We start from the raw sequence: 20132 nt of genomic DNA, 5'->3' as shown, positions 1-20132 counted from the left end.
ATAGTATTACCTGAAGTCAAGGTCATGCAGTCTCAAATAATTCTATGTGAAAAACATCAACGGTCCAGTCTATCTAGACAGATATGCCCCAATTTACAGACGTACAACTATATTGCAAGAAAAATTTACCATGTAGAAATATTGATTTTAATACCATAGCTATGTATAGTATCTGGTCATTCTTACAGCAAAACATGTGTACTGTAAAATTATTCTTTGTAAATCCTCTTCATGAGACACCTATGTGTCCTGTAAGACCTTCAAACTCAAGTATATCCAAAACTGAATCAGTCACTTCCTCACCAAAGCCTACTATACTCCTGTCTTAATCTGTTTTCTATTGCTTACAAGAGAATACCTGAAATTGGATAATTTATGAAGAAATTTATCTCTTACAGTTATGGAGGCTGAGAAAGCCCAGGGCCACATCTGGTGACAGCTCTCCTGCTGGTGAGGACTCTCCAAAGAGCCCTGAGCCAGCACAGGGCATCCCACAATGAGAGGGGGCCGAGCATGTTAACATGCTGTCTCAGGTCTCTTTTCTTTTTATAAAGCCCCCAGGTCCCCTCCCATGACCACCCATTAATCATGAATGGCTCTGCCCTCATGAGCCAAACCTCTGAAAGGCCCCACCTCTCAACACTGTCACATTGGGGATTAAGTTTCAACATGAGTTTTGGAGGGGACAAATATTCAAACCATAGCCAATTCCCAACTATAGTAAATGAGTCCACTCTCCCCTCAATTGCCCAAGTCAACATCACTCACTCCCCCCCATCACAAAGGTCTAGCCACTGTCTTCCAAATACCTCTGGAAACTCTCCACTGTCTACCTGCATTGTCTCAACTTAACTCAAGCCACCGTCATCTTCCCTGGAATTCTACAAAAGCCTCCAGTCTTGCTTCCCTCTAATCCATTATCTACTCTAATGTAACCTTCTAAAACGCAAAATGGATTGTTCTTACCCTACTCACAAGTTTTCAATGGGTCCCAATCATTTTCAGTGTAATTTCCAAATTTATTCATATGGCTTTAACCAAAAAAAAAGTGCTCAAGTCTATTTGCCATGTAGCTATCATGTCCCAGATATAATATACTTTGTTAAATCAAATGTTCCATCATACATGTAATACAGGTACATGTAATCTTGGCAAATACAAAAAAGATTATTTAAATCACCCGACATCCTACTGAAGTCCACAATTCTTAAGATTTCCATCTAATTTCTTCTACATATTTTTGCCATTCATAGGTTTTACTGGAAGGCTGCTGGGACTTTTTTTGGGGCGTTTTAATCATATCATGTATACAACTGTGCATCCTGATTTCCTTCCACTTAACACTATCATAAGCATTTTAATATATTTTCTTCATAAACATTTTTAATGGCAATGTTATTTGCCACTAAATACATGATATAGGGGATGTATCATAACCATTCTGCCAACTGTGCCCGTAAATATAATTCTACAATATACATATTTTGTGCAGAAAGCTTTTCTCTGTATTTAAAAATATTCTTTTGATGGTTCCTAGACCATCAAGAAATGTAAATGACTTTAAGACTCTTGACACATATGGCCAGTGTAACGTAAGAGTGTGTCATTTTTACCACAGCCTCTTAGGTACTAGGTACTGAATATTTTTGTCTAAATTTAGACCTTTATGAAATTGGTGATAAATTGTAACATCTTCATTACAAAAGTAAATGCCCATTGTAAAAAAAAACTGAAGCAATGCAAACATGTGTGATATGAAAAACCAGTGTCCCCTAGCCTTTTCCCATGAAGTAATCAGAATTAAATGTTTTCAGGTATTCTAGTCTTTTTCTAATTCTTATTCAGAATATCTACATATACACACACTCACCCTTCATTATTTTGTTTTGTATCTTACAAAAAATGAGATTAAGCTTGCTTTTTTGGCTCAACAGTATATTCTAGACATCCATACAGGCTATGTCAGTACATACAAATCTACCTCTCTATATAAAAAACTAATAGGCTAGACATGGTGGCTCATGCCTGTAATCCCAACACTTTGGGAGGCCAAGGCGGGATGATCACTTGAGGCCAGGAGTTCAAGACTGGCCTGGGTAACGTGGTGAGACTCCGTCTCTACAAAAAAATTTAAAAATCAGCCAGGTGTAGTGGTGTGTGTGTGTGTGGTCCCAGCTACTTGGCAGGCTGAGGCAGGAGGATCACTTGAGCCTAGGAGGCTGAGGCTACACTGAACCACATTCCGTACCACTGCACTCCAGCCTAGGCAACAGAGCAAGACCCTGTCTCAAGACAAAACAAACAAAAAACCCCACGAAAAACAAAACACTACTTGATATTCCACAGTATAGGGGTACCAAAATTTATTGTGATTATCTTCCATTTTTCCTCATTATAAATGATGCTGCAATACACGTTGTTTATATTAACGTATGTCCTCCTATGAAAATAGCACAGATTCCTTGAAGTGTAGCTGCTAAATCAACGTGTACTTTTATTTTGATAAAATTCTGCCAAAATTGCCACCTAAAAACGTGGAACAATTTTATGTCCCAACAATGTATTAGGTGTCTCTTTTTTGCCTGATGCCCTCCTCCCAACTAAAAAATCTAGTTTTTAAATTTCCATTCTCCTAATCACAATGAGGTTGAATTTCTCTTCACTGTTTGAACACTTTTATTTAAGAACTATTCATATCCTCAATTCATTACCTAATTTGTTAATTCTGTTTATTCTTTATACATGCTACAGGTTGTTTTCCCAGTCCATCACTCTGTAATGCTTTTTGTCACAGAATTATCAACTGTGATTATAGTCAAATTTATCAATCCTTTCATTTATGATTTCAGGTCTTGGTCTTACCTAAATGGCCTGCCTAAAACACATAATTTCCAGTGTATCCTTCTACATAACAAATTCTCTTATATTTCCTTCTAATACTTTGATAGGTTTTTTTAGTTAGTGCCTTAATCCATCTAAGTTATTTTGAATGTGATGAAGTAGGATCTTTCTTTCTAAATAGTCATTTATCCCTATACAACATACTGAATTATAATTTCCCAACTGTTGCAAAATACCAACTTTATCATATCCTAAATTCCGATATAAAAATGGCTCTGTTACTGGATTCTACTTTGCTCCAGGCGTCAATCTGTCTATTCTTGTGTTCACCATTTATATTACCGCAGCATTTCAGTATGCTTTGACATCTCATATAGCAAATCCCCCAACACTACTTTTCCATTAAAAACATTTGTCATTTTTTTGGCCATTCTAGGACATTTACTCCTATAAAAGAGTTTTAGAAGCAATTTATCAAGCATCCAAAAATAATTCCCACTGGGATTTCAACTGTAATTACATTGAAATCATAGTTTAATTTGGAGAGTACTGCAATCTTTACAATGATGACTTCCCCTCCAGGAACAAGTCTGCCCATTTATTTAGGTTAGCTTTTAAATCATTTAGGTAAAAGTTTTTACTTCTCTTCATAAAGCTTTGGTACATTTATGTCTTACTTGTAAACGTTTTCTAGTTTTGCTGCTATTCAGAACAGAATCTAACTTTTCTATACAGTAATTAGTCATTTGATTATTAATGAATTACACAGCTTTTCCAGTGTTTCACAAGTTATATTTCTATCCAGTGAACCGTCTATTCACATCCTATAAACCACCTGTGTGTGGCTCTTCATTATTTTCTTCACCAATTTGGATGAGTTCTTTACATATTGAAAATACTAACTCTTAGCTTATCATTTGCCACAAATATTTTCCACCTTATGACTTGGGGTTTTTTTTCCCTTCTCTTCCTAAAGAATAAATTTTTATGTAGTCTAATACACTAATTTTTAATTATTATTTTCTCTATTGTTTCTAATAGCAGCAGCTACTTACAGATTTGAGTGCCCTGTAGGTGCCTGGCCCTTTATCTCTTACTCTCATAACACCTGCAAAGTGGGGATTATTTTCCTCACTTAAAAGATTCCAGTTTAGATACATCTGAGTCTAAAGCATGTGCTCCATCCACCTTAGCATGTAAAACTCCTCTTTCCAGATGTTTAATATTTACTTACATTTTCTTTAGACTCAGGGGGCATTTGTAATGATTTCATTATTATTTACTACATTTCCATATAAAAAAGTATATTTCTGGGGTGCTGAATAAGTTCCAGTGACCTGTATGGATATTTTACAGCCAGAATGATACTGTTTGAATGAATGTGGCTCTATAATATGTTTAAATATATTTGTCTCACCTCATTACTCATAATTATTCTACTAAGTTCACCCCAAAATGAACATCTCCATAACATGCAGACATCACAGCCCGGAAGATGGCCTCTCTTTCCGTTCAAGGTACCCCTTCAGACCTTTCAGGATACTTTATGGTCTCCTCCACAGAGTGCACACTTGACTCTCTAAGGTTGTGCCTACACGGTTCACTTGTTTTGCTGCAACCTGGTCAGAGGCAGTTTCTTGTTTAGGGGTTTTTTTTTTTTTTTTTGGCCATTTTAGGTTCTAGTAGGTTATTTCTGGTATTCAGAAAGCTACTAATTTTATACATATACTAATACATGGTCACCCCATCAATTTTTTTGTCTAATAATTTTTGTTATTGTTTTCCTAGTCAATAGCATCTACAAATATTTCCCTTCATTTTAGAGCCTCACTTCACTCCTACCTCATGTATTACTGCTTTGTCAAAACATACAAACCTTGTTAAATAATGTCCCAATTTTTAATTTGACTCGCTGATACTTTTAAGTAGACAACTAGTTTAACATTTATGTGTACTTTTTGCATACAAAGTACCTTTTTATTGCTACTTTTATTTATCCCCACTTCTTAAAAATTAGAAACAAGGATTTGTGGGGTTTTTCTTTTTTTGTGAGACAGAGTCTCCCTCTGTTGCCCAGGCTGGAGTGCAGTGGCATGATCTCCGCTCACTGCAAGCTCCGCCTCCCGGGTTCACGTCATTCTCCTACCTCAGCCTCCCAAGTAGCTGGGAATACAGGTGCCTGCCACCACGCCCGGCTAATTTTTTGTATTTTTAGTAGAGACAGGGTTTCACCATGTTAGCCAGGATGGTCTCGATCTCCTGACCTCATGATCCACCTGCCTCCCAAAGTGCTGGGATTACAGGTGTGAGCCACTGTGCACGGCCAGGATCTTTTTTTTTTTAATCAAACATTGATTTGACCTTAGTGTAGCTGGTAACGTGAAGTCAATGTGAATTCCAAGGGAAAGCTCACGTCTCTTTCAGACAGCCCTCTGAGACGGCCAACCCGGTCTCCCCACTTCTACTCTCCACGCCCAACACGCCCCCACATCTTGCATGCAGCGACTAGAGTGGCTGTTTAAAGATACAAATCTGATTACGTCACTCCTCTTCGTAAATCCCAACCCATATCATGGTTTCCCATTTCACTCGGGATAAAATACAACCACTTTAACCTGCCCTACATGACCCTACTTTATCTGGCCCCTGGCCTAGCCACTCTTCCCCTTCACCTCCATAGTCTATCCATATTCATTCTTTCAGTTCCTGGAATGGGCAAAGCTTTTTCCCCACTTTGAGGCCTTCCCACATGCTGTTCCTCTGCCTGGAAAATTATCCCCCACTTCCCTCCACACTAACACCTACGCACTCTTCAAATCTCAGCTTAAATCTTATTTATACAGAAAAGCCTTTCCTAGGCCCCTTCTCTCCACTCTAAAATTTGGTCTCCCCTTTTTTATACTCCCTCATAGCAGGTGCTTCTTAACTTCCACAGCAGATACCAGTGTGTGATCACAGGTGTAGTTGTGTGATTGTGTTTAAATTCCGATCCCCTCCCCCTCACAGATCATAAGCTTCAAGAGAACAAGAATAAGTTGATTTTGCTGGCCACACTACAGGCACTCATACATATCTGAAAGAAAGAAAAATACGTACAAAGCCCGTAATCGTATCTCGTACATCTTAAAATGTTACCCATCACATCATTCAATCATTATTTAAATGACTGAAATATTAAATCTCAATATTAAAACTCTTTCTGATACAGCCTGCAAATTTAGTAACAATCCCTTTTCCCTGAAGGACATAAAAGCTAATCTGAATCTGCTGCTGCCACAGAAAAATATACGTACAACTTACAACTCTAAGGAAATAAGCTTAAATATTGTAGTGAGAGTATTGTCTAGTGTTCAGTTTGCTAATATGTTTAATCACAGTCAACTAATTTATACGCCTTATTTTTTAAGGTATGTAAAAGCACTAGGGGCTGGGCACAGTGGCTCACACCTGTAATCCCAACACTTTGGGAGGACTGCTTGAGGCCAGGAGTTTGAGACCAGTTAGGGCAAGATAGTAAGACCCTGTCTTTACAAAAATAAAATAAAATAAATCAGCCAGGTGTGGTGGCACATGGTTGTAGTCATTCCTAACTACTGGGGAGGTTGAGGCACGAGGATCACTTGAGGCCAGGAGTCCGAGGCGGCAGTGAACTAGAATCATGCCACTACACTCCAGCCTGGGCAACAGAAAGAGACCCTATCTCTCTCTCTCTCTTTTTTTTTTTTTAAAAGAAGAAGAGGAAGAAAAGAAAGCCCTAGGAAAAAATGCTTTGCAAAATATTGTTTAAGAAGACTAATGTATCGTCAGGACTTGATAAAAATTAATTTAAAAAATCACAAATTAAAAAGCATTCAAAGTTGACTATCTGTAGTGCTCTGTGATATGATATGATACACACACATCTGGTCAAAAAATATAAATGATACTGCAAATAATTTTTGGATAACAAAGGCTAATAAAACCAACCTTTATATACTACTTTACATTCTACAAAATATACGCACTGTATCACTGAACTCTATGGAGAAGACAGAGCAGGCCATTTACAGAAAAGAAAACCGAGGTTTGGTGTGATTCAATGTCCTCCCAAGGTCACACAACTTCTAAGTGCTAGAGTCAGAACTACCATAGGGGAGGGGTGGCTGCTTCCACATGTAAATTTCTTAACCAAAAGAGAACTTCATCATAAATGCCGAATCTCGATAATTAGCGTAGATGTATGCTCCTATCACCGAAATTTCATCTCATCAGAGAACCACCACCAGCGAAAAAGCTGTTTCAAAGTTAAAACTTAAACTGCTATCAATTTGGGAAATGGCTAAACCATGATATACTGAAACTATGGAACATGGTGCAGCAGTTGTTAAAAAATGACTTGAAGCATTATATGCTAAAATTGAAAGTTAGGGTGCAACAGTCCTTGTTAAAGCAGTCAAAAATGATGTTAAGTGCACACACGTAAAAGTACTCCAAAAGATCTAGAAGGATAGACACCACACACATAATAGTCGGCATCCCTGGAGACAGAGGTTGATAGTCAAAGACAAAATGCCATCTCTGTGATAAGCTGTTTTTACAAAGAAAATGTACTACTCTGCTAATTTAAAATTAATTTTTAAATTTTTAATTAACCTGCGAGTTGAACAAGGTCAATTTCCTGCTCTAAAAAACTATGCGTCTATGAAGGAAATAGGAGCCCTCTCTAAATAAGAAGACAACATGCCTAAAAACCGTTTCATCTTGTGAAAACAATAAACTGTAAATATCAGAAAACGTTCCTTGAAGAAGGCAATAGCTCGGAAATCTGTTTTCAGTATCTGGTCTCCTTTGTTGCAATAAGACAGCCCATAAGCAATCTAGCAACCAGAACAGTTCAGTTCGGAGCAGGCTCCCGGGGAGATTTAGTTGTTAGAGTTCGGCAAGAAAGGTTTCACAAAGGAGCTGAGTTCTAGGGGAAATGAGCGGTGATGTGGCGGAGAGATGGATCCGGATGGGAAAATGTCTGGGAGGGGGGTATACGGAGTTCATGAGAAGCCGGGGACAGTGAGAAAACTGCAGTCGAGTCCTGGAAGGGGTGAGAACGCCTGCGGAGGCGGGAGTCAGAGGGAAGTGGACAGCGCCGGCAGCCAGTTTACCTGGGTGAGAATCCGGCCCTTGTTGTGGTCAAACAATGGAGGCGTCCGGCGGCAGCAGCCTTCTGCACTGGTTACGCGAGAAGTTCCTCATCACCTGAGCGGGATGCTCGCCTCCTCTGCCGGACGCAGGGCGCCCTGAAAAACACACAGCACCCCATGCAGCCGGCTCCTCCGCAGCCGCCCGGCTCCCCGGTCCCCTGGCGCGGCCATGACCGCCTCTCCCGGGACCCGCCTGGAAGGGCTCCAAGGAGCGGCTCCACGGGCGACGAGGGCGGCCGCGCTCCCCCTTCCCTCGGCTCCAACAACAATGGAGCCTGGCTCGGGAGTCCGGCTCCCGAGGGGCCTCGCCCGGCCTCGCCCTGCCCGCCGCCCAGCCCTCGCTCGCGCCGGCCGCCATCTGCGCCCCCCGGCCCCGCTCCCCCGCACTGCGGGCCCGCGGCCGACCACCCGAGGCCCGAAGGGCGGCTTCTCAGCCCGGGGCCCGCCCGGCTGCGCGGAGCCGCTCTGACCTTCCCCGCCATCCCCAAGGGCCGGGCCGGCCCGAGGCCCATCCTCCGGGATGGGTTGTTTTTCTTTTCTTTAATCCACTCCACCTCCTTCCCACCCCCAGCCCGCTCCCTGGCCCCCGGCCCCCGCCTCCCTCCGGGAAAGAAAGAAAGACTGCAGCCCGGCCGCCGAGAACTCACTCCAAGTGAGGGGAGTCAGCGCCCCAGGCCGCGGGCGCCGCGCACCCACCTCCCTCTCCTTAGGGACACCTCACAGGTGCGCCTCCGAGCCGCGCGCGCGCGCGCTCCGCACACCCAGACGCCTCCGGGGGACAGCGCGCGTGCGCACGCACGAGGCCGGGGAGCCCCGGGGGAGCGGGGGCCGCACGCATGCGCGGCCACCCGGCCCGCGCCCCCACCGCCCGCCTCCGCCCCCGCCCCCCAGCCCTGGCCGGGCCGGGCCCGGCCATCCCCCACCCCCGCGCCCGGCGCGCGCGCTCCCGCTCGCCTCCCTCACTCCTCCCCGCGCCCCCGCCCGGGCCGCGTTACCCAGGGCAACCGCAGTGCGGCCGCACCTGAGCTGTGCGCCTGCGTCCCGCGGGCCCGACCCTCCCTTCCCCTCGGCCCTCGCCCCTGCCCCGCCGCAGCCGGGCGGAAGGGGGCGTCGCCCCTCCTCGCCAAGTGAATATCGGCCCGCCGCCCCCGCCCAGTCCGGCAGACACAGACCCGCCGCCGCGCCGGCGCTTAGCCCGCCGGGTCAGCGCGGGCAGGCCTAGCCGCCGGCCCCGTTCCCAGGGTGCACCGCGGCTAGCGCTCGGGTGGGAGCGGGCGAGATGCGCCGGGCGGGCGGTGCCCACTGACCTCCCTCGGCGGCCCGGCCCGGGCAGCGCCCGAGCCCAGGCAGCCCCGCCCGCCGCGCCCCGCCCAGCCCATGGGCCACGGGTCCCCGCCGCCGCCCGCCGGGAGGACCGAGCCTAAGAGGGCAGCCGCCTGAAGGAACGCGACGGCGGCGCCCGCAGGTGAGGCGGGGCCCGGGGTGTGTCGAGTCCGGCCCCGCTCACCTGGCAGCGCCAGCGGGGGCGGAGGGGCCGGGCAGGGACTTCGGAGTTCGTGGCGAAGACTTTAAAAACCCTCCCCGCCGGGAGACGGGGGACGGGGTCCTCCTGCCCCACCTCCGGGGCTTGGGAGCCGCGTTAGCTCCCCCAGGGGCAGGGGTGGCCCCGGGCGAAGGCAACTCGGGGGACGGCGGAGTGGGGGAAAGAGGGTCCCTGAGGCTCGGCGACCCCCGCGCCCGCCTCCGCGGGGGTCCGCCGGCCCTTTGTGGGGAGGGGGCTCCCCGGCCCGGGCTCCAGTCCAGGGTGTGGACCGGCCGCGGCGCGCGCCCACCCCAGTGCCAAGGGGGAGGAGAGGCCGGTCCCGGGGCGCTCCTGGCTGCCCCGGGGTGGGATCGCAGGGCGAGGGATCCGCATTGCAGGTGCACCAGGAGCGCCCCGGGGCCTAGCCCGGCTTTGTCTGGGATGCTGTGGGGAGGAGGCCGTCTGAATCCACATCGCCTTTTTAAATGCTTGTTACCACCCGGGGAACCTTAGAGACCCTCCCTGACAAGTTATATCGCCTCCCGTCCTGGTAGCCTTTCCGTAAGTACACTACCTGCCAGCCCCTTCCTAAAGCTTTGATGCGGCTTTAGTTTACTCTGAGTAACGATTTGCCTGTGATTCGTGAAACGGAGCAGAATGCACAAACGCAGCAGAGCTCCAGGCTTGGCTACTGGGCTGCCGTCTGCTACGGCGAGTGAGTTTCTCTAACTTAGGTTTTCATGCTGATCTGTATTGTTTCATTTCAAGTTTTGGTATTTAGCAGTACGATCTAGTCCACTAAGGAAAATTAGGCGGCCAGAGAGAAAATATAACCGTGCTCTGTAGCTTAGGTTGCAGTAGTCGGTTTTATAACAAAATACAAGCTACCAGGCTGTAATACTTTAACATATTACGCATTTCCAGAAACCTGTAAGAGTATTAAAACTAGGATTGCCATTTTAAAACTTTTACGTTTGAAATTTATTTAAAGAGCATTGGTATTGATAAAACTTTTCTTTTTTTGGTTGTTCATCAAGAATTCCCATGCATTTTCTCGCCATTGCATTGTAAGGAAAAAGATGCTAACGTTTAAAGTGCCTTTTACCTCCAAAGATGTTTTGAAATGTATGTAACTGTTTTGGCTAACTGTTCATCTTATGTGAAATATGCTTGGAAGAAGGCTTTAAAACTCGTGATTATATATACGAGTATGCGTACATATACATACACACCACTGAAAAATCTTAAAATAGTTTTGTTACTCCTCTGCGTATTATAATTATTCAGTAAATTTAGTTTAGGTACATTTAAGATCTAAAGTACAGGACAATTATTTGTGTGAGATTTTTATTGTAACACATTTTAAATACATCAGTTTAACAAATAGGTTTTTTTGGAAATTAGATATTTTTGTTAACTCTTTGAAAAACGAATCATTCATCTTGGGTTTATAACTCTTTCATCTGCCATGTTGGATAAATTGCCAAATTGGATAAATTGATCTCAACTTATCCAATTGTCTTTGGATAAACTGATCTCCACATAATTACCTAATTGGTAGGATGCCTTTGCAACGATACTGACCTTAATAAAGTGTTGATGCTTTTAAAAAATACTTTAAAAAGCATTTTCTCGTATTTCTGGCAAGAAAAGTCATGGAACTTTTTTCCTTCTGTCTGGAACAAGGTCAGCCATAAATAGTTTCTAATACGTAGTGGGCACACATTTGGTAACTAAGATTAATTATATCTACTGAATTTACTGAATTCCATATCCTTCAAGGGCAGTGACTAGGTGACTTTGTATCTTCACACACCAATGTTGCAGTAAATGTTTGAGTCAGATTGAAGTTTCATCCCGGCTAGGTAGGTGATAACTTAATGACACCCGTTTCCACATCTTCAGCTTTGATGTTTCAACCTGCAGAAGGATTTGGGCACGGAAGTGGCTGTGTCCTAATTGTCTTCAAATATTTGAAGGTCTGTCATGCAGCAAGGGATTTCATTTATTTTGAGTAATTATTGAGTACAGAAAAACAGATTTCACTTCTATATGAACGCAAAACTTGTTTATGGTGAGAACTAGCGGTGGAAAGAAGGGGCTGCTCCTTCCCTAGGGGCTTTTGGGATCAGCTGGTTCCCCACTTGGCGTGAATGGCTATTAGGAGGTATCACAGAGGTATAGGAGGGTCTTTCTGAGAGGGACTCCTGGGTATTCCGATGGCAACTGTATTTGAGGACTTCTGTACTTCCCTTTTAGCACTGTGGCTTTTGTTTTTTGTTTTCTTACGCTGGCTTCTACAGTTGTGGACGTAGCAACATCCGCAGACACCTACATGAACCCTAGGAAGATTTTTTAGTAGATTAAAGACCCACCTGCTATCAAAGATGATTCTTAGTCGTGCTTTGCATTTGTATGGCACATGACAGGGAATAAAGCACTCTCGAATTCAATGTGTTTTAAAAGACTCTTTTTAATTATACATGATTTGTATTTCTTTCTTTGACTTTATTTTCTACAATAAACATTGAATCAAGAGGAAAATTACCCTTTTCTAGGAAGGCAAGCAGAAAAGTCTTTTTTAAAAGCTGTTTTTAAAAAATGGGATGGTGCCAGTCATTCTTCGGAGAGCCAGCAAGTTGTGAAGGTGAATCATTCTTTTACTTGGCTGAAAACATTTTTTAAAAGATACTGAATAAGGCCAGAGGCAGTGGCTCACTCCTGAGGCCGAGACGGGCAGATCACGAGGTCAAGAGATCGAGACCATCCTGACCAACATGGTGAAACCCCATCTCTACTAAAAATACAAAAATTAGCTGGTCGTGGTGGCGCAGTAGTCCCAGCTACTTGGGAGGCTGAGACAGGAGAATCGCTTGAACCCAGGAAGCAGAGGTTGCAGTGAGCCGACATCACGCCACTGCACTCCAGCCTGGCAACAGATGGAGACTCCGTCTCAAAAAAAAAAAAAAAGACTGGATAAGAGATGATATGAGATGATTCTTGTGCTTGCTCCGCATTTTAGTTTGTTTATTTCATTACTCAAACATGACTCAAGTTTCACAGCAAAAAGTCCAGTCATATCCACCTACATTAAGTTGCATTGGATGTTTTTTCAGTATGTCTGCATGGTTTTTAAAATATGCTGGCAGCTGAAGGTAAAACAAAGCCAAGAAGTAGAATTACAGCAAGCCGAAAAGCTTAGGGGAATTGGAGCTTTGTGTTTGAAGAAGAAAAACATGTGCCCTATTTGTATGAAACCAATCTTGAGAATGACGGTTTTATCAACAATGGGAATAATGATTTATCTATTATAACAAAGATTCGGCTACTGAGTGTCAATCTAATACATGTATTAAGTGGGTCAATGAGGCGGGGACTCCAGTCTGTGGGTAAGAAGCAGAGCAGAGTTGCCTGTGAACACCAGAGTGCCCAATACACAAGGATTGAAGTGCAGCAAGACAGTAATGAGGCCCATTGAGGTAAACCAAGATCTGACCTCTCCAGTTTAGGAAGAAGAGGAAAAAACAATTCTGAATTAATGTCTGCATGGACTTAACTTTTTAAATGTCTTTTAAAGTAGTTACTCTCTCGTTCTCTAGCAGATGAGTTTGTTTCATGCTTTTAACTTTTTAAACGTCTTTTAAAATAGTTTACTCTCTCTTGTTCTCTAGCAGATGAGTTTGTCTCATGCTTTTAACTTTTTAAATGTCTTTTAAAATAGTTACTCTCTCTCATTCTGTAGCAGATGAGTTTATGTCATGCTTTTGTGTCTCTTACCCATTAGCTGACTTTGGGTGTGATAAGTGACTAAGACTCCTCAAACTTTGAACAAGGAATATACCATTTATTTATGCTGTATGCATGAAGGGAAAAGAGATGAATATCAAGTTTTTCTGGCCAACCAAGAAATAAAACCTTAAAAGTGTTTATTCTTTCTGGAAAAAAAATCACAGATACTACTTAAATATTATTACCAGGACAACAAATTAGCAAATAAGGCAACCAGTTAGAAAGCAGCATTTTCAAGGTTAAAGGTTGCATTTTAAAGCTTTTAGCCATGACTTCTGAAGGGATCGCACAAACATCTTAAAAGACTTCTTTGTTAATCAGAAAACAGTTTACATGCAAATTTCCACACTGGAGAGCCGACCAAGATCAATACTTTCATGATTATTCCCAACTTACTGCTTTATCAGAAAGAACTTTACTACAAAGCAAGAAGTGTCTACTCTTCTGTAAAGGAGTAAGTTTTGTCCTTGTTTCTGAAATTCTTTATTCTAGCTGAATTCTCAAGACTGAGCAGTGAACTTCCATTGGTTAGCACCAAATAGAGCAAGCCTGAGTAAGCTGCTTACAAAAAGGGGAAAAAACGACAGAAGAAAACTTTTAATAAATGGAATATAAGGCACATAATACTCTGCTTCTACAAATTTTCTTTTTGTTGCCTCTTTGGCAACACTTAAGGTACTAAATTTAGGTCTGCATAAAATCCATTATCCTTTGCTCTTCAGATTTCTTCCCCAATCTATTTCTAAATGCATCCTGTGCCCTTCTCATTTACTATGCAGGTAAGAGAGTTTATGAGAAGTCATTAAAGCCCATGTTCTTAGGTAACATTGTGTAAGCATGAACGCTACATGTAAATTGTCATTTTCAATATTATTACAATACTGTCTTTCTTAAAGTTGCACATTTTACCTAGAAATCTGTGGCATCATACTCTGAAAAGACCATCTTTGATATAATGCAGAGGACACGTAAAAACACTGGGTTCCCAAGAGAAAGTTCCATCTGTGTCATACATAGCATAATTATCTTAGGCTCTCCATATTTTTCTAATGATAAATGAATGTAAGAGGTTAGGCTCATGCCATACCCTAAACATTGAAGGAGGCTTTTTGTAACTCCTTTCTCTTCGGCTGTCACACACATCAACCCAGATGAAAGGCACTGCTAGTGTTTCTGCCTCGGTGGCTAGTAGCATGGGAGAGCAGATACACTTTTTAAAAATAGCCAAGTCTTGCACATTGATAAGAAAGATGGAGAAAGGTTGGAGTTTTTTGCTCAGTTTTGTGTTCCCATAGATGAGAACATAGCAGAAGTTATTAGGTTTGGCCTGTCATTTTCAAGGAAGGTCAGTATCCGATACTGAGTCATCTTTATCTTCTGGTTGAGTCCCTGTGACAAGACCAGAAGGTTCTAGTAGAATAGAGCAGCAGCTTTCTGGCATTAAGGTACTTGCTCATTGACATTCCCTATTGCTCTCCGGGGAGGAAGGATGTGTAATCCTCCTCAGCCTCTGCAATGTGATAGATTTCAAGTGAGGAATTGCTTTCCATCAATAAAGCAGTCAAGTCAGTTTTTGACAAGTTTATTAGTACAGTAAGACTGTGGTATCAGGACCCAGTTCAGAGGTGAACAAAGCCAAACCGTATTGTTTGAGGGCAAAGGCAGGTTTTTAGGGGAGAGACAAAATAAATATCCAAGTAGAAACAAAGCTAGAAGTGAGACCTTGGAGATAGGTTGAGAGCTGTCTATTTGGAGGTGTTCTTGTGTCTCATCCCTTTTTGCAGGATGGAACTCAGAGCTTTGGATGACCATTGGCTAATTCTAGAACACTGCACTGAATGTTACTCATTAGCAGGCTGTGGTTAGAGCAGAGTGCCTTTCCAAGTAGTCTCAGGATGCCAGTGGGACCTGCCTGTGCAGTGACCATCTTGAGTCTGAAATTTAAGTGGAAAGCAGCAAACTAGCCATTCCTGTGTTTAGAGGAAAACTGAGTTTAGTTAGAAGGTGTCAAGTCGTTGGGGCCAGCATATTCCTACTGAAGAAACTGGGAATCTTCGGCAGATTAGTAGCCAGCAAAACTGTAGAGTCCCTGAAGGAAAGTTGAAGTGATATTTGCACTGCTGAACCACAGAGTGAACCTGGGAATGAGATACACTGACACCCTCATCAGTGCTTTCCATCAGTGTGCAAGACTTAGCTATTTCTCAAAAGAACACAGCTTCCTCTCGCATGGAATGTCCTATCATTGGGGATGTAACCAGAAGCCTCCAAAGCCTACTCAGTTTTTTAGGTGAAGATCCCAGATTTTTGTCACAACTCTCATGGTTACATTTATAGGTAGGGAATCCAGCCACTTCAGTCCAGTTTCTGAAAATTCCTGGCTAGGTTATTTTTCACAGTTCCTTTTGGACATTTTACCAACTCTTCTGATTGTGGACAAGACAGTGAAGGCATTGATGAATATGTAGGGCTTTACAGCTTTGTTTACAATCTAATCTGGAAATTATGTACTCGTATTACAAATAGACACACTTAATGTACCAAATCTGGAAATAAAATATTTCAGAAGTCTTTTTGACAGTCATTGTGTTAGCCTTTGCATGCATCTTCTACACCCAGTGAAATTACTAAAGCATTCACATGAAAACCCATTTTTTCTCATTTGAATAAAACTAATCTGAATATGCTTATAAATGCCTGCCTCCCACCCCACAGCCCCATCCATAGATAAGCTGCTCTCTTTGTCTTTATGGCTACTTCCCACAACACGAATGGACAGGTCGAACAACTCACACAGTGCTGTTGAGCTACACTGGTAAATTTGGAGCATGCCACCTACATACGATTTTCCCTGGCATCCCTTCTTGTTGGTGTGTACCAGGCCATGGGGCACAGGAGCAAGATGAAGGCACTTTGGAGCTACCAAGGGACTCTCTGAAACCCTGACAGTCTTTATATTCCCTTCTACGATGTGGGGCCTGATCTAGGACAGGGACAGTGTGGGAAGGAGCCACCATAAGGGACTGTTCAGTCTGAGAAAGATGACTGACCATAGATAACCTTGACCGTGTTATTCACCAAAGGAAGTATATTTCCAAAACAGCCCAACATGGGTTACATGAGGGCTGTGAGAAATGTAAGCTCCTCCAAAAGCGTGCAGCCCTCACTGTTTTCACAATTGTCCATAGTCAAGAGAGTCAGGAAAAAGTGAGAAAGAAAAGCAGGACTTCATACTCCAGTGAGAGCAATAAGCTTTGACTTCTGGACAGAATATACAGATGTCAAGATGAATCAAGATTCCTCTTTATTGAGAAGAGATTGCATCCCAAAGATCAATATACTTTTCTGTGAGTGGTTAGTCTTGTCTCCTCAATTATACACAAGTGTTTATTGATTTACCTCACTATATCTCGATGCACACGTACAAGCACACACGTCATTCCAAACAGTATATTTAACTGGCAATATAGTGATTTAAAATTGTAGTTTTCAAATGTTATCAGACATATCAGGTGTCCTAATACATCAATTGATTTTACCATCATAATTTGAGCTTTAAGAACAAGTATTCAATAAAAGACCCAATATTCAAAAAAAGACCCTGCAGCTCATGCGTGGGGATTGTCAGGTGATGAGATGTTTTTTCTATTTGAATTTTAATTTCTTTATTAGTTTTTAGGTAAATAAAAATTATTAACTAATTGCCTCACTATTCTGCTGTTACAAAGGGAATTAGGAACTTTAGAAAACAAAATTTACATTAAAAAATAATGCAATTGTTAGTTAAAATTGTCAGAAATGTGGCGTCTTAAAACATTATTCAGCTAATGGAAGTAGAGTGACTCTTGGTTGTCATAATATGTAATATTGTCTGGAATTTTTAAAAAGCAATTTATAAAGATACTAGTTTCTTAAATTACAGCTCCCTGTAATTTGTATACTCAGGTTTAGATTCACCTACTCTGAAATCATGGTGTTAGGTAGTCATTGAGCTATTCTGTAAGGCAAGTGTCAAGAATTTAGGAAGTTCCATTTAATTTAGCCTTTGTGAAAAAATTCTACTTTTTGTATGAATTCTGTGCCTCACCCCCACTCCCAAATATTAGCTCCACAAAGGCAGAATTTTTATCTCTTTTATTTGTTGGTGTGTTCTGAGTGTCCTCCACAGTGTCTGGCTCAAAGCTGCTTAAAGATGCTTCCTTTATGGACAGAATGAACTGTAATAATTTATATCACCCCCCCATATAGAAGACATAACCTTCTCTTACACCCCCAAATTCACAAAAATAGATATGAAAGGATTTTCTTTAAAAGTACCAAGAACTTGAATAATTTATGTAGTCTTCTGTGTTATATTGGAATAGCCTCCTTGTTGTTAATACAGACACTTTTTTAAAAAAAGGGTAAATAACTTTTCAGTTTGTACCTGTTATGTTTAAACTTTATTTTTAAACTGCTTTTATAACCTGAGCAATTGTTTTTATTTTGGAAAAGACCTTTTCCAAGTAGAAAACCATTTTAAGATTTACCAGCGCAATACTAATTACTTCAATTTCTGTAGTATATTTCTGCAAATTACAAAGTTCAAATTATGGCTCTTGTAAACAGGGTTTCCTGGTGACCATGGAACCTGTACTTTCATTTCTCCCAGCCTGGAAAGCTTTCTTAAAGTGCTAGTATATATAAAATATTAGGAGTTTTGACATGATTTCATATATTTATTGGGAGTCTTTAAAATTCTCTTAAGGTTTACATATTTAGTGAAGTCCTTAAAAACAAAGCTCTTTGCATTGAAGAAATATTAAAGCCTTTAAACATCAAAGTTTCCTGGAGAGTTCCTGCCTGCATTAGATAGAGTACTCCTGTGGAAACTGCACACCTAGCTCAGCTGCGATGTGTCCACTTAATTTCTGTGGAAATACGCAGCTTTATAACCATAACACTGGAGTCCCCATTGCATTCCAGATTTATCTTGCACTCACCCTCTTCACTTCTCAGGTCACTTTAGCGTTCATACAAGAAAAGCAAAATCTCACATTATCAAGAAATGGGAAGAAAATTATTACATTCTTAGGCAATTTGGAGTTTATTTGCAATCCTTTTTCTTCCAAGCAAAAGAAAGCAAGGAAATGCTGATCCAGTGTTCCAGTCATTTTAGCTAAACAGGTAAAGTAGTCCCTTTCTGCACTCCTGCCTCGCTGAGCGTGTAAGATACAAGGAAGAAACTCACTCAGATAGGCTCCTATTGTCCCCTCACCTGCTGGTCGCCTTTTCCTCCGGGGTTAGCAGGTCTCTGGTACGGGAGGGATGCTGCGTGTGGTGAGAATTTGCCCTCCCAAAAGTGCCATACGCTATGTTTACTAGCCATCCCAGAAACCCAGAGAGAGCAGGATAAACCTCAAGTCCAAAGAGGAGAAAAGACCTACCTTAAATTAGATTGACCCTAACCCTGGGGGTTTCTCAACCAAAACTCTTTTGACCTTTGGGGCCAGATTATCCTTGTTATGGGGCTGTCCTGTGCATTGTGGTCTGTTTAGCAGCATCCCTGGCCCCTACCCACTAGATGGTAGTAGCACCCACCCACACACTCATGACAACCCAAAGCATCTCCAGACATTGCCAAATGCCCCCCGGGGGCACAGTTGTCCCAGCTGAGAACCACTGCTCCAACTTGATCAAACTCAAGATTCATCAGGAGGATGAGAACCCTGTGTTCTTCCATTAATTCCGACTGCTTACAGTTTGCCTCATATCAGAAAACTTACACGCTAATTCCATCTGTTCTTTAGATTTAAAAAAAAAAAAACTATATCTTGCATCAGCCATAAAACAATGACTGTAGATTCTCTGAGGGAACAAAAAACCATATGTAGATGGTGTTCTCAGCAGGTTAGAGTCAGACTGCAGAAGCAGGCCAGCTCCTCTCCAAGACCCACATGAAGATTACTGTTGCCACTGCCAGATTATGTTGTCTCAGCACAGAGTCGCCACCTTCCTCTCTCTACTCCCCATCCTGTTCCGCCTTCTGAATCGCAGCATCAATTGTTGACTTAAGCAGGCAAAAACTCAAACTACATTTGAATAAAGAATTTGTCAGTATCTGCATTTGTTTTAGTCTTCTGTATCAAGAGAGAAACCCCAAGCCCCTTATCCAGCTAACCAGTACATCTTAAAAGTGTTTGTCTTCAAAAAAGATATCACATGAAATTGTATTATTAATAAATTAGTAAATAAGGCAACCAATTTAAAAAGCAAACATTTAGAAGTTCAAAGCTATATTTGAAAGGATTCAGCAACAATCTCTAAAGCCCAGGCGTCTTAAAATACTTGTTTGGTAATAATAACAAAACAGAATTGTGCATTTTTACATGTTTCCACACAGAATAGCAGAGTAAGCTTGTAGCTCTTTAAGAGAACTAGCTTTTTAACCCAGAATAGTATCTGTTTTTCTGCAGCTTTAGGAGAGAAGAAGCATTTTCTCTTATTCTGATTTTTTTTTCCATAAGCAGCAGCATCAAGAATAAGCACTGGAATTATATTAGCATCTGGCACAAAAGAGTAGACCTGAGAAGCTTACAGCTTAAAATATGGGGAAAGAAAAGGGCAAAAGAGAATGTTTAGCAAATGGAATATTAGCCAAACGGTGTTCAGGCTGTGTGGGATATGCACTTTTATATTTTAGAGGGTTGCAGCATTTCGTCTTCATTTAGGGACAGTATATTATCTAGTTGAGAGCATAGGCTTTGGAGTCAGACTGGTTTGGGATAACCCCAGCTCTGCCTCTTACTAGGTGTGACTTTAAGGAA

The 20132-nt window shown here is 42.3% G+C and overlaps 2 protein-coding genes across 15 annotated transcripts in view; one reads left to right on the top strand and one right to left on the bottom strand.

The window, feature by feature from the left end:
* Window positions 1-8765, bottom strand: part of ZNF664 (zinc finger protein 664) — a 42262-nt gene extending 33497 nt beyond the window's left edge. For 2 of the 12 annotated variants that reach the window (XM_054526393.2, XM_063711560.1), the window contains exon 1: window positions 7977-8088. The gene's annotated coding sequence lies outside the window, so the exon portion shown is untranslated. 12 annotated transcript variants of the gene reach the window in all.
* A 577-nt stretch (window positions 8766-9342) lies between these two features.
* CCDC92 (coiled-coil domain containing 92) overlaps window positions 9343-20132 on the top strand; it is a 34940-nt gene continuing 24150 nt past the window's right edge. Inside the window, exon 1 of one of the 3 annotated variants that reach the window (XM_002823952.5) lies at window positions 9343-9480. The gene's annotated coding sequence lies outside the window, so the exon portion shown is untranslated. The remainder of the gene's footprint in view (window positions 9481-20132) is intronic. The other 2 variants (XM_002823953.5, XM_063711963.1) reach the window with 2 other exon arrangements.

Source organism: Pongo abelii, chromosome 10 (genome assembly GCF_028885655.2).
Source record: "Pongo abelii isolate AG06213 chromosome 10, NHGRI_mPonAbe1-v2.0_pri, whole genome shotgun sequence".
In the NCBI taxonomy this organism is placed as follows: domain Eukaryota; kingdom Metazoa; phylum Chordata; class Mammalia; order Primates; family Hominidae; genus Pongo; species Pongo abelii.
This window is presented reverse-complemented; position numbering and strand designations above follow the sequence as displayed.